Source organism: Diprion similis, chromosome 4 (assembly GCF_021155765.1).
Source record: "Diprion similis isolate iyDipSimi1 chromosome 4, iyDipSimi1.1, whole genome shotgun sequence".
Lineage (NCBI taxonomy): Eukaryota > Metazoa > Arthropoda > Insecta > Hymenoptera > Diprionidae > Diprion > Diprion similis.
Window position 1 is genome coordinate 9,924,335 of NC_060108.1, and position 13,565 is coordinate 9,937,899.

The 13,565-nt window shown below is 35.1% G+C and overlaps 1 protein-coding gene across 1 annotated transcript in view; it reads left to right on the top strand.

The window, feature by feature from the left end:
• The window catches only part of LOC124405564 (zwei Ig domain protein zig-8-like), a 230,116-nt gene that overhangs the window by 20,320 nt on the left and 196,231 nt on the right, over window positions 1-13,565 (top strand). The gene's annotated exons all lie outside the window — the stretch shown is intronic.

The following is a 13,565-nucleotide window of genomic DNA, read 5'->3' on the forward strand; positions in this document are numbered from 1 at the left end:
GTATATGTTGTATGGTCATGAATATAAAATAAGATTTTCCAGTTGATCAATTATTTCTTCATTTCTTTTCGTCGAATTAATTCCGTTCGGTCAAACCTCCCACATTCCCTTCGCTCTACATTCTCGTCATCTCGTCATCCCCTAAATACAGACATGCAGTAACGTAAAGTCCGTCAAAAGGTGGCGTCAATTTACTCGCGGACCAATTTCGGTGTTTACAAAGAGTGCAGACGGCGGCCGATGATCATGCACGTGGTAATTCGATACTCGGGGAACAGGACCAGAGATAATGGTCAAGAAGACCCTGAAATAACCACAAAACTGATACGTAGGTATAGATTTATATCTGATTGAATAATTGGATAAAAGAATATCAGCTGCTGTGTAGACAGAAATGTCTAGCACCTTAAGCAAATGCCTACATAATTTATGTCGGAAATAATTTCATTTGATGTATTTGTATTATTGAAATAATCGTATATCTCTTGTCAAGAAGATAAATTGGGTAAAAATCGATTGTTTTTTTATCAATTACACTGGTCAACAGTGGTTTTTGTAGCCCTTGATATTTAAGTGGTCTTACAATTGTGAGTAAGATTTGATGTCAACGACCATAGGAGTAAACCTCGGAGTAAGCCTAATGTTCAGAAATTGGCTCCAGTTATTTATTTTATCGATATTTTCATATATGGCTCAAAAATGCAATACTTAGAAGGAGAATTCGATTTTTTTTGTAACTAAAAATTATTAAAAAATACTGCAGAGCTTAGCAAAAAAAAAAGAAATTTTTTGTTGCCCTATATTTTCTGTGAATTTTCGGTGTTTGAGAACGAAGAACTTACAAATAAAATCACGATGTGTTGTTCGTAATCAATATCAGAGCAATGTCGTAAAATGAGATATTTTACGATGCAAACATGTTAAAGCAGTATCTCACGCTCAATGACTTTGTGGAAAATAGTCTTCTGAATAATACGAGAGGTTCTACTCTCGCGATAATAAATTTCTCATGCACAAATATAGTGTTTATTTATTTATATTGCAATAGATTGAATGAAAAATGTATCCGTAATAATGTTGCTAGTAAAGTTTAGTTAATTTCTTCTGACGAACCAAAGCAGTGTCACTTCATTTGCTCTCGTCTCCTCAGGAGAGCGTCCTCTTGAGATTTTGTTTATAAGTCGATCTTCCAGTATGAATGCCCTTTGGTGCAGTCTAGAAGCTGAATTTCCTCCTATCAGATACGGTAAAACCCAATCAATCAACTGTTGATTATGATCAACGAACATCAATATTGAATCAAAAACTGAATACAAGCCAGAAAAATACTGTTTTTCCTATTACTTTTAATCACTTCACAAACCAATTTGATTACTGGGAGAACCATCAAGTATGATTACAATATTTGATATTCTACTTTTCGTAAAGTGGTTGCTTCATTCTCCATGATTGTCTCCTAGTACATTATTTCATTCGTTTTATAGCAACTTGTATAAACATCGTATGAACTGTGTCGGGGTTCTTAGAGTTTTTTTTTTCAAATACAGCTGTATGGTCAAAGAAAACGGGACATGGCAATTTTAAATGCCCATTATTGATTCCAAACTTGTATCAATTTTAGATTTTTTTCATAAAGCCGTTTCTCTAATCATCAGGAGAGCTTGTAAGGACAGACCTACAGACCAACCGATATTTATTGTAAAATCTGTGTTTTGACTAATAGAAATTAGAAAACGTGAAAATTCATTGAAATGAGAAAAAGCCATTTTCGAACAAAACTAATAATTTTCTTGCATCACCTTAGGTGATGAAAAGTAAAAATACGAATATTTTATAGTAACTTGATCACGAAATTCAATGTAAGTATTCATGCTGTTCGAGCAAGTCCCAGGTCGTGCTTAAGGGGATACGTCAGTGAAACTCTAAACTTATTCGATTTGCTTGAAACTTGAACTCATAGTAAAGCTCCAGAAAACAAGTGGTTTTCACTCGATTCCAATCAGTTACGTTCAACATGTATCCAGTTATTATTCAAAATAATTGTATCCGCAAAAATAGCTAAGAATATCCAGTTTCTTTCCATACAATAATTTCGAAACGCCGAACAAACGCCTTGTGCGCATTTGCGTTGTTTTCACATGAGACTTAAATCTCTACCAGAGAAGTACAGAAAATAATATATTGAAGTGGATATTTCGAATGCTGCGGCACTGAGCCTAAGAAGACATTCATGGATGAGAAAGGAAAAAAATGAAAACACTAAGCGAAATGAGAAAATAGAAAAAGACACTGCGTGAAGTGGGAAAAAAACCTGCCATGCCATTTGCGATCGATACAATTTTCAAGGTATGTAGGTATCAGTCTCATCTATTTTTCAGAGACAGATATGCCTTTCTTTGTTAATAACTTACATATTCTATACGCTGGGTACCAGTACTTTTGCTCGTCTCAACGGGGAAACAAGAATTCTAACAATTCAGTAGCATCAATATGAAAAGAATTCTCTTCTGATTGAAAATCATACATTTCATTCACTGCTAGGTTAACGGACGCATTTTGCTTGACTCTAAAGAGAATTACCGGGGTTGAATATCTAAAATCTATACAGAATTTGCAGTTAGATGTATTCTGTGGATATAATTATATTCTAAAGTGTTTTCGAATAATTCGTTGTCACTGTGGAATAAAAATTTAAACTTCAAATAACAATAAGCATCAATTTTACAAATTACTGTGTTTTCCTGCCCTCGATAATTACATCAGTAAAAATTTTGTCACAGAATGGGGGTGACTCTGAAAATTGAGAACAAGGATCATTTTTTGATGTTATTTAACATTTAAGGTCCTATATTTAGTGTAAGGGTCGATCCACGAATCTTTCGTCAGTTTCACAGGATAAGAATTTCGGTTTGGCTGAAAGTTGAATATGTATGGTGTACGCGGAAGTACGAGAATCCTGTAATTTTCTAGTTTCTAAGTCTTGATGTTTATGAGAAACCCGTTATTCGATTTTATCGATGTTCAAATCAAACCTTTTTTCTTAATTTTTAGCACTTCCTGCGGTCGGAAAAGTATATGTGTTTATACATACAGGATGGGCAAAAAAAAAAACTGAAACGATTTAAAACGTGTATACAATCGAAACGCATCGACCGATTCCCAGAAACTTTTTTTACTCGAAGCTAAAAGAATAAAATTTTCGTTTTGCGTTTAAAAATCTGAAAAATCTTTATTCCTTGCCGACATACACGCTTTTGAAAAACGGGTTTTTAAAAAGTGGCTGGGTGGATGGAAAAAAAATTCAACTCAATTACCATCTTAAATTGTGATTTGAAGGTTAATTCTGAAATTTCAGCAATTCTTATACATTCTATTCACATGACATAAACGTTTCTTGTAATAATAGAGTCAAAACACACGCTTCTGGATGGGGATTTTGTTTTCGGGATATTACCAAAGAAGTTGGCTGTAAATAACGTCGAAAACTTACCAAAAACGATAAACGTCAGGTTAATGATCCAAATACTTCAGCCAACAATTAATAAAAATTCAATAAGAATTCAACCAAGAACAAGTAAGCGCGAGGCGATAAACCCAACATTTTCAACATTTTTTTGTCACGGTGTTGTAGCTGACTTTTTTAATATTGGCAAATTACCTAAAGCATCACATTGGCAGTCAAGGAAAAGGATTATTCACTGATCCGTCGAAATTGAAATTGCATAGTATGTTCTTACTCTTCAGTGAAACTTTGTTGAGAGCACTACTCTTTCATACCCGGTCTGAAGCGCACGTTTAGACTTTAACGTTACGAGAAACGTTTCATATTGTATAAACAGAATATAGGAGAATTGCTAAAATGCCAGAATTAAACTTCAAATTGCAATTTTAGATGGAAATTAAGTTAAACATCCTTTATCAATTGTTTTTGTCTTCCCAGCCACTTTTTCGAAACTGTTTTTTTTTTTTTTTTTTCAATTCATATGTCAAAACAAAAGGTTTATACTTCTAATTTCGATCAAAAAGAGTTTCCAAAAATCGGTTGGCGCGTTCAGATTTCAATTCCGATTTAAATTGATCCGGTTTTTTTTTGTCACGTCCTGTATAGGAACTCATGTGTATTTTTGTAAAAAAAAGTCTGATCTCTCGGTCTATTAAATTCATTCTCAGGTAGACCCTCAGGAAGATCCAAAAAATAGACTATTTCAATTTCTTTTTGTCGAAAAGTAGAGATTTTGTAGTATATTCGTCATCTCTGCGAAGACGTCATTAATTGCCACAAAATGTGTAGAATCCTAAAAACCGATTCGAAATTGTTGTTGATTTTTTTCCGTTAATTTAGTTTCTTAGAATCGATATATTTTCGTAAAATTTCAACAGATTTTTTTTCTCATAAAGTTGGATTCCAAACTCTTAGAGAAAAGGCTGGGTAATATCATAGAGACGCAATTAAATATGAACGCGCGACCGGTTAGACGAACCGTTGAGAGCTATATGTATAGGTAAAAATCATAGAATGTGAAAAACTCTATAAATGTGTAACTCACCCTTCTCCTTTTTGACGGTTCTGCAAGACTACGTCCTCTTTTTGTAAGAAGGGGTCTGCTTTGAAGAAACCTGGAGCATTATTTCAAGCAAAATCCAATACAGACAAATCTGTTGACCACTTTTTGTGTTGATCCCGATATAATATCGACAAAAAAACTGTAGGATATTGTAAACTACCCAATTTTTCGTTTTTATAATTCACAAACGAGGGCCTAAAATATTTGGGGAACAAACAGGGAAGGTGTATTCTTATTTCGTGTAATGTCAAAATCTGAAGGTGGCGCAGTTGAGGCGAAACGTCACATATACCAATTCATTTTTAATAGTAGCCCCATTGTCGATCTACTTTCAAAATTTAACGATTTTCTCGAAAACGTTTGATGTTTCAAACAAAAGAATTGAATAATTTATTCTTTAGGGCTTGGGCATGCATGGATTCAATATATAAAAAGAGGGTTTCTTACCATTATCTGAAGATCTTCCTAAGAATGGATTTCATATTTGCACACATCAGATATTTTTATGCAAAAAGCACATACAGTCATATTTTTGATCACAATGCTCAAAATTCAAAGACAAAGTTACAATTCAAAAACGTAATAAAATTGAGGAACAAATTTTTAGTAAATGATGTATTCAAACTGCAGTCTGATCAAAAATTTTACCCTTGAAAGCTGATCTCAAGTTGATTGATCAGCTCCTACAAGTTTGATCGTAAAATTAACCTCCTATACGAGTAATTCAAACAGGATATTGATTTTTATAAAAGTTGTCGTTGATGGGATTTCACATGTGAAAATCCGAATTACTCGCTTGAATAAAATGTGATGCAATTGCGTCCGCTGCGGGAAAGCTGAAAGTGGCTTGTTTTCGTAATCGTTGTTGTTCGTTGTTTCACACCCATAGTAAAAGTTTTCACCTTTTTTGGAGTGTCCTGTTGAAGGTTGACGCTCAAAGTGCGCCTTGAGAGTGACTGGGGGAACCAGAGGAATACGGTTGACGATAAATGATTAAGTTTCGCGAACAATTCTACTCAGAGTTTCCAAAGTACTTACATAAGTACCTACGTGTACATACGCAACTTGGAAGGTTCGCTTGTACATATGTGTCTGAAAGATATATACGGCTAGTTCCGTCAACTGGATATGTAACTACAGCACTGCTAACAGCTATCTAACGTGAGCGATGCCAGTCAAAACTAAAATTGTATGCAACTCGAGCCGCTCGCTCGCATCCCTACGGAATCAAGGTTCGTGGTAGCGAATCGCAGCTAAGTTACCTTAAGGCGAGAGCTAGCCATGAATTATTTACCCGGCCGAACTACTTCCTTATCTTACCATATATATAAGCATGGCGTTATATCTCAGAAATGCGTGAATAGTATCAAATGAGATTTACGTGGCTGGTACTTCCAGCTCACATGACCTCAGTGTTAAAACCTGATCAAAACGTGTCAAGTAGTTTTCGCAGTATTAGCGGTCAAAGATGATGAAAATAATATTTTTCTGCTTCTTCTTCCTCTTTTCCACGACAGAGGGTCTCGTGGACACGATTGTGATCGAACGCATATACCAATCGACTTCAAGTTTCAAACACAGATATTTGGCATTGAAATCTTGCCCTCTATTGATTTTGACATGAGTCAGAATCCGGATTCGACTGGTACATTATCGTGAAGTTGCGAAGTGAGTCGATAAAAGAATGGCTGCTGGGTAGAGCTGTTAATAATATAACCGCCCGATGGCACTGTAGGCCGTGTAACCGTAATGGCCACCCCCTGGCGCTGTTACACTGTTGATGGTGAAAATGTTTGTAATAAACGATTATTGTTTATTTATATGTTATTCAATCGTAAAATCAATTTGTAAATTTAGTGAAAATCGCTCACACCGATTGTTTTATGTAATAAGTAAGCGAATTGAACAGTGATCGAGTGTCGTAAGAGTGAAAAAGTGCGATGACCGTGGTTTCATGCCGATTGATTTTAATTGTTACTGACATTTACATGACAGACTCTTGTGATTGTACAAAATAGCACACAATAACATCTGAGCTAGGTGTAAGTAAAGAATCGACCTAACGAAAATACGATACTTTGCAATCGATACAATTTTGCGAAACAGCCTGAATAACAATCAGAAACATTTGTATCACTCACAAATAGCTTGCAACGAAATGCTCAGCAAAAGGTTACTTGTTCGTCATGAATCTGATGTAACAGTACTAACCAGAGCTAGTCCAAGAATAGTCATGGTGCCTCAAATCAGACAGTATGTTACATACGTTGATTCTCATTGCATTACGTTTATTCACATAACATGCAGAAGATGAATAGATCAGCCTCAACCTTTTTATTCCCACCAAATACACGAATCCTTCGTTTATTGATCTGTTTGCTTTCTACCATTGCCTAGAACATGTCCCAATTTCTAATCCGATAGACTAGACAAATGATAAACCACGCAATCAAAAACGAAGTTTTCCTACTTCTGCGAAACTAACAGTCGACGTTGATACACTACCATATTCCACATCGGTTACGTTACCTTGATTCAGGTGAAACTCGCTTGAAAAATGAGAAGCAAGAAAGTGAAACCTTTTCTTTCGTTAATTATTATTTTGTATGTTTCACAATCACTTGGGCCATTTCTATCCTATTATCAATCCACTGGAACAGAAAGACGATTCACTATGGCGAAATAATGTCGCAAAACAAGAGATGGCCGGCAGGTGTGTCAAAAGTTAATATTCTACGTATCTCATCATAATGAATCAATTTCCACGAGACTACCAACCACTCACTTAACCTATCGATACTTTGGCATCACTAACTGCTTACCAAGAAGACTGATATCAATGTCAATAGTGATACCTATAATCAAATGGTATGCTATACAATTCCATAATCAACAATCACCTTACCTCATATAATACGTACAAACGCAGTGATAAGTCGTCGTCGCTTGTTTGTTTTATTCAACTACATGCATAATAACACCGCGATTGGTTTTCATTTCATATGTTTTACAGTCACATGGACCATCCCTATCCGATTATCAATCCATCGGAACAGTCACACGTGATACTTCAACATGACAACGTCCAGCCATAAAACACAGTCCACAGCTGCTCCGAAGTCGACACTCTATGTATTTCTCTCATTGTCCTGAACCAATTTCCACTGGTCTGCTAACGCTAACTTCATCTGCTTATCCTGCCTATCCATCAGCACCACTGACTTTCCAGCGACGTTTCTAATATAGTTTCAATATCTCGCTTTCAACAGTATGTACTGAGCAAGATACTATAACTAGATCACCCGTAATCATATAAAACAGACTATAAACTTCGCAACCATTTGATCATATCATAGTATAATTGTGTGACTAGTTCCATGTTTCTCGATTTGTACGTGATCGTTGTTTTGTATGGTTTTCACATAAAACTAAATTGTTCTCATTATTCATCCATTGACATGAGTTATACTCAATCTTAATGACAGTCAAAATCTGGATGTGAGTGTGCTGGATGCTTTGAACCAAGGGATTATTCACTTATGAAATCTGGTGAACATCCTGTTGAAAACTTGTGACTTCTTTCGCGAGCTGGTAAACTCTTGTACGATTAAATCTCTCAAGTTTGTCTGTCTGCTCGGACTGTCGACGAACCAGTGTTGCATTGCAGAATGAATGAATAATTCTACTATGCCACATAAGGGAATTAAGAGTAGCAGCTTTTACCGCAAAAGGCAATCAAATAAATAAACTGTGAAATGTTTCAAATCATTATAAATTTCATAGAATCTTTTAAATTGATTGAAATCTATGAAAACTTGTTAAATAATTCAGAATCGACTGATATCTTCTATAATTATGAAAATTTTTGAAATGTTTCAAATGATTTGTAAGCTTTTGAAATTGTTTGAAACTTGGTAACACTTGAAAACATTTGAAACCTTGAAATCTTGATAAATCATTTAACTACTTGTGCAACCGTTTCACAATCAATCTATCGAAGACTCATTTGAAATTTATTAGTAAACTAGTGGAATATCCTAAAATAAATAGGTTGAAGTATTGTAAAATCAATTTGAAAATGCTAACATAATTTAGAGTGTTATTAAATCCTTCAAAATATCTGTGAAATAAGTCGAATCACTTGCTATCTTGGCAAAATCTGGACAAATCGGTTGATACTTTCAGAAATATGCTATCTATCAGATTATTGAAATGATGTACGCTACAGTGAACAAGTCATTGACTAAAACGTTATATGTAATTCCTTGTCATTGTAATATGATGACCAATTGTTATTATTAGAATCAATCTATTGTTTATCCTAATTCTAACAGTTTCAATGCAATGTCCAATAATTTGCAACTATACGACACGTATCTGATTAAGTAGCAGTAAACTATTACATATATTTGCCACTTATAAACAAAGCTGTACATAAATCTCATGTTAGTTTGATCGCAGTCTTGGATAACATTTTACCTACTCGATACAAAAAATCTTTAATATGCAGGGTACAACTCAAGAATAGCTATTTAAGGTGAAAAACACTGAAAACTCCCACATTAAATACGACGATATCTGTTTCAGGTTAGTTTAAGAAAACCATGTTTTGATATTATGTTATTTTACTTTTTGATGCGGAAATTCTTTTAAAAAAGTCTTTATTTAAATTAGAACCGAAGATGCACTTGCTTTATTTAGTTGAAATTTGCTATCAATGTTAATGATATTAGGACTTGTAAATAATACCACTCGTCCATACTTCAATGATCAATTATGAATTTTTTCATGCACATTTGAGCCCCATTTTCGTCAAAATTAATTAGCGGCGCGGAGACTTCGTGAGAGGTACATGCGGTAGGCGGTCGAACGGTAGTTGTTAAATGAATATCTTCAGTAATCTCCTCAGCAATCGCAATATGATATCAGTTCTTTATTTTCATATAATATAATCGATGCTTCATTTTCTTTTTTTTTTCGATATTTCACATCTATTCATTTCAATACAACCATTCTATTCATATATTTGTATATATATGTATTAAGATCTGCTTATATCATTATTTACGTACATCTAATTACTTCTTTATTCAGTTTAATAATATCATTCTCTTCCCATATTTGTAGATACATGCATTATACATCATAAATATGTATTACATATATAATTCTTACAATATAATTCTACAAATGTAATTCCTTGCTTACAAAACTTTGTGCCACGATATACACCCGTCAAATAATATTTCAAGAGCACAAAACTTTTGTGCGAACACTGCGGAATGTCATTCGGAAATGAAGGATTAACGTGTCCTCATGTCGTATACTTGCTCTGCAGGAACTGCAGATATACGACAGCTGCACGCAGAATTTCTCTGCCGAGGGGCTTCGCATAGCGCAGTTATGTGTACCTACATATATTATATGTGTGTATAGACAATCGGAAACGTGGCGCATAGTACTATTGAGTGAAATAGCATACCGTGATTTCCTATTGTTCATACAAATACCACAAACATACAATGTTCACTAAGCAAAGTACCACTGACTAATTTAATTTGTTTTTCTGAATTCGTAGCAATGTATGAGTTATTTTGTTTCTTATTCAAACTTAATCATCAATTGTAGTTGGATAAATCTAGTGTCACTATCTAGGTGTCTCAGTGTAGCACCAGTGTGATTCCAAGAGATGTGGATGCGAAGGGTAAAGTTTCAATCATGCTTTTATTGTGAATTAACAGATATGTACTTGCAGGTAGTATGTGATTTCCCTCTTTTTTGATAAACAATGAGAACACATTTGTAATGTAATTCACGAAAGGTTTTTGCATCAAAGGTGCTTTTTGGGGGGATGCACTGTACGCACGCACGTACCCATGGTACTTTACATTGCGTCGCACTCCAGGGAGCTGATAATAGTTTGCGATCTTCGCGATCATTCGGTCTAATCCCGGGTATCCTTGAACTTCGTGGAGTCAGATTATGAGGTCTTTGCGCATCGCTTTTAGCACCACGTAGAATAGTTTTTACCGTTCTCTTTTACAGAGAATTCTTTCCTACACTATTATCCGGCCACTTCATTTTCTTTCAGCTGGTTTACGCACTCACTCACTTGCTAAGATTTCTTTTTTTTACGCAAATCATCATCCACATAATGATACATTGTTATTTCATCTTATTCGCTCAATATTGCGAATATTTCGCTCAGCCACTCCGTCATTGCGCTATCACACTATACCTCCATAGGAGCTCTATTTATAGGAGGGGGGTTGATTTCTTTCAAAATTTGTCAGATGAATGTACAACATTTCAAGATTATTGTCTTAAAATTTCAAATCAATCAGAAAAAACTCACCGAGATAGAGCGTTTTTAGTCTCCGTCCCTCCCATACGGTTTATAGCGCATGCGCGGTACGAATGTGAATGTGAAAATGTGAATGAATAAACATCCGAGGTGAAAGCTTTCTATTGTATGGACCTGGTATTGATGATTCTGTGTAAGTATAAAAAAAACACACTTGTTTATTGATGATTAATTTTGCAACTTTTGGTGTAAATCCTTAACTCGATTTGCCTACAACTTGCGTTTTCAAAGTCAGTGAACACTGCCAATCGAAATCTGCTGCACCAATCTTTTTTAAACTTTGCACACTTTCTCTATACATTACCAGCAAGATAACGCTGTCAAGTTTTTATTTTTATAATTTTAAGTCATGTTTACAATAGCTAAATTACTGAGTTTTTAGTAAAAAATCGATGTATTGATTTCTAATCGCTACTGAATATCCAAAAATGAAAAAAAAGTAATAACTGGACAGCGTAACCTTGAAAAACTTGTTAAGTGATAAAATTTTTTTGATTTTTACGTTTCATATTATCGAGAAATGAGATCTGGTGTCCACTGCAATGCACCTTTTATCTGATTGTGAGGCGCCCACTAAGAGTTGCTGTCACCAGCTCATTTCGTCATATTTTCAAATAAAAATTCTAGAGAATACTCTCAGAATGTCACATTATTGCGTGCTTTATTAATAAATCAATTCATATTAACCATATTTTTTTTTAAATTTCCTAAAAACATGCTGTTGTTTGACCGAATTAACCACACCCCCCCTCCCCCTCCTCCTCCCCCTCCCCTTAAAGCATCTGTGTGAGCTAACTTAGTACCCGGGCAATGGGTTACTTCAAAATCGAATGCACCTAATTCCTTCACCCATCTTACTATCTGTGCATTTTTGTTTTTTGGATGTTTAGATATAATAGCGCTTCGCAGCCCGCGACTATTCTGAAATGTATGTTGAATAATAGATTTCGTAACCGTACTATCGCCCACACTGTAGCTAATTGCTCGAGGTTACTAGAATGATAATTCCATTTTGGTTCGGTTGTTCTACAACTAATTACGTAAACAAGATGCCAACGATTGTTTGCCCCACGTTCGAATAGCATTGCTGCTAATCTCTTTGCGCTAGCATCTTTATGTCACTCAGTCGCGTTCTTGGAGTTAAAGGTTTGTAAGATAAGTTTGCTCGAAGGGTCAGTCCTTTTTGAGTAACTCGTTCATTGGTTCTAATCGTTAATTCTGCGCTACGTAATGCTTCGAATACCGCGATAAGTCTTTCTTTCAAGTCACTCCAATCTTTCCTTGGAATGAGAATATTGTCAAGATGGAATAAGATTACCTGATTTTGTAACGGACCTACCGCTTTATCCATTGCCTTCGAAAAATAAAATGGGCTATACATTAGGCCAAAGATCATTCTAGTTTCGTCCCAGTTTCGTCTGGGGTAATGAATACTGTTTTCACGCGCGGTTCTTGTTTAGTGGCGCCTGTAAATGAGTCATTCCACGTCAAACCGAGCGGGTTTTTGACCTTGATGTTTCCGATTCAGGTCTCGATTTTTTTGCAGATTCTTTGGATCAAATTAATCCGTCGAACAATTTTTATTTTATTTTTATCGCCCCTTGTTTACATGTTACAGGGGGTTGGAATTTCGGAAAAACGGCAAAAATCGAAAACACGCTCTCCTTCAATTGCTTTTATCTCTGGTTCGGTTCATCTTACTGACTTTTTGAAAAAATCCACTTTGAGGCTCTTGAATGCCACTCTCATTATACATTTATTTTATTCTGCGATAACAAACAATTCCAATTGTTGTAAACAAATATATTATTCAAACATGGTTTTCGAGACAATTGCCACGAATAAAATTCCAAAAAAAATATCAGCGTATTCCTTGATCAATTCTGTACAAAATTGTAAAGTCTGATTCATGGAGACACAATTCATGGTATACATTGGAATATCGACCAAGTCACGATAGATCCTTTTGTGGCCTACTACAACGAAGACAACACAATCAAACACAAGAATTATATTGCAATTTCAGAGTATCTGAAACATGACACTATCGCCGTCCATCTATTCCAAAGAAATTTTGTGAACTTTTTAAAACAAGAAATTCAAGAATTAACGAGAATCATTTACTTCTCTGACGGAGCAAGTACCCAATACAAGAACAAATAGAATTTTTCAAACAGGTGTCTTCATCTAGAGGACTCTGGAGTTGGTGCCGAATGGCACTTCTTCACTACCTCGCATGGAAAGGAGCCTCGTGATGGCTTAGGAGGACCTCTCAAAAGACTAGCAGCTGAAGCAAGTCTGGAACCCTTGCAGGATTCAATCAATACACCGCAAAAAAAATTTTCATGGGCGCAGAATAACCAAAACATAAATAATATTAATTTAAAATTTTTCACTGAAGTTCCACTGTATTTTGCCACTAACAAAGTATAAATTAATAGCCAATAAATACTCTGATGTTGATAAATCAGTAGAGGCCGTTGTTTCCAAATAAACCACTAATTGTAAGCGAATGTATGACAACATCCAGGTATATACACTAGCGAATCTTTATGTAAGATTTAGGATTACGATTTACTTATTGTTAGTTGAATACTTAATGAACTGATGTGAAATATATTGTTTGCTTGTATGAT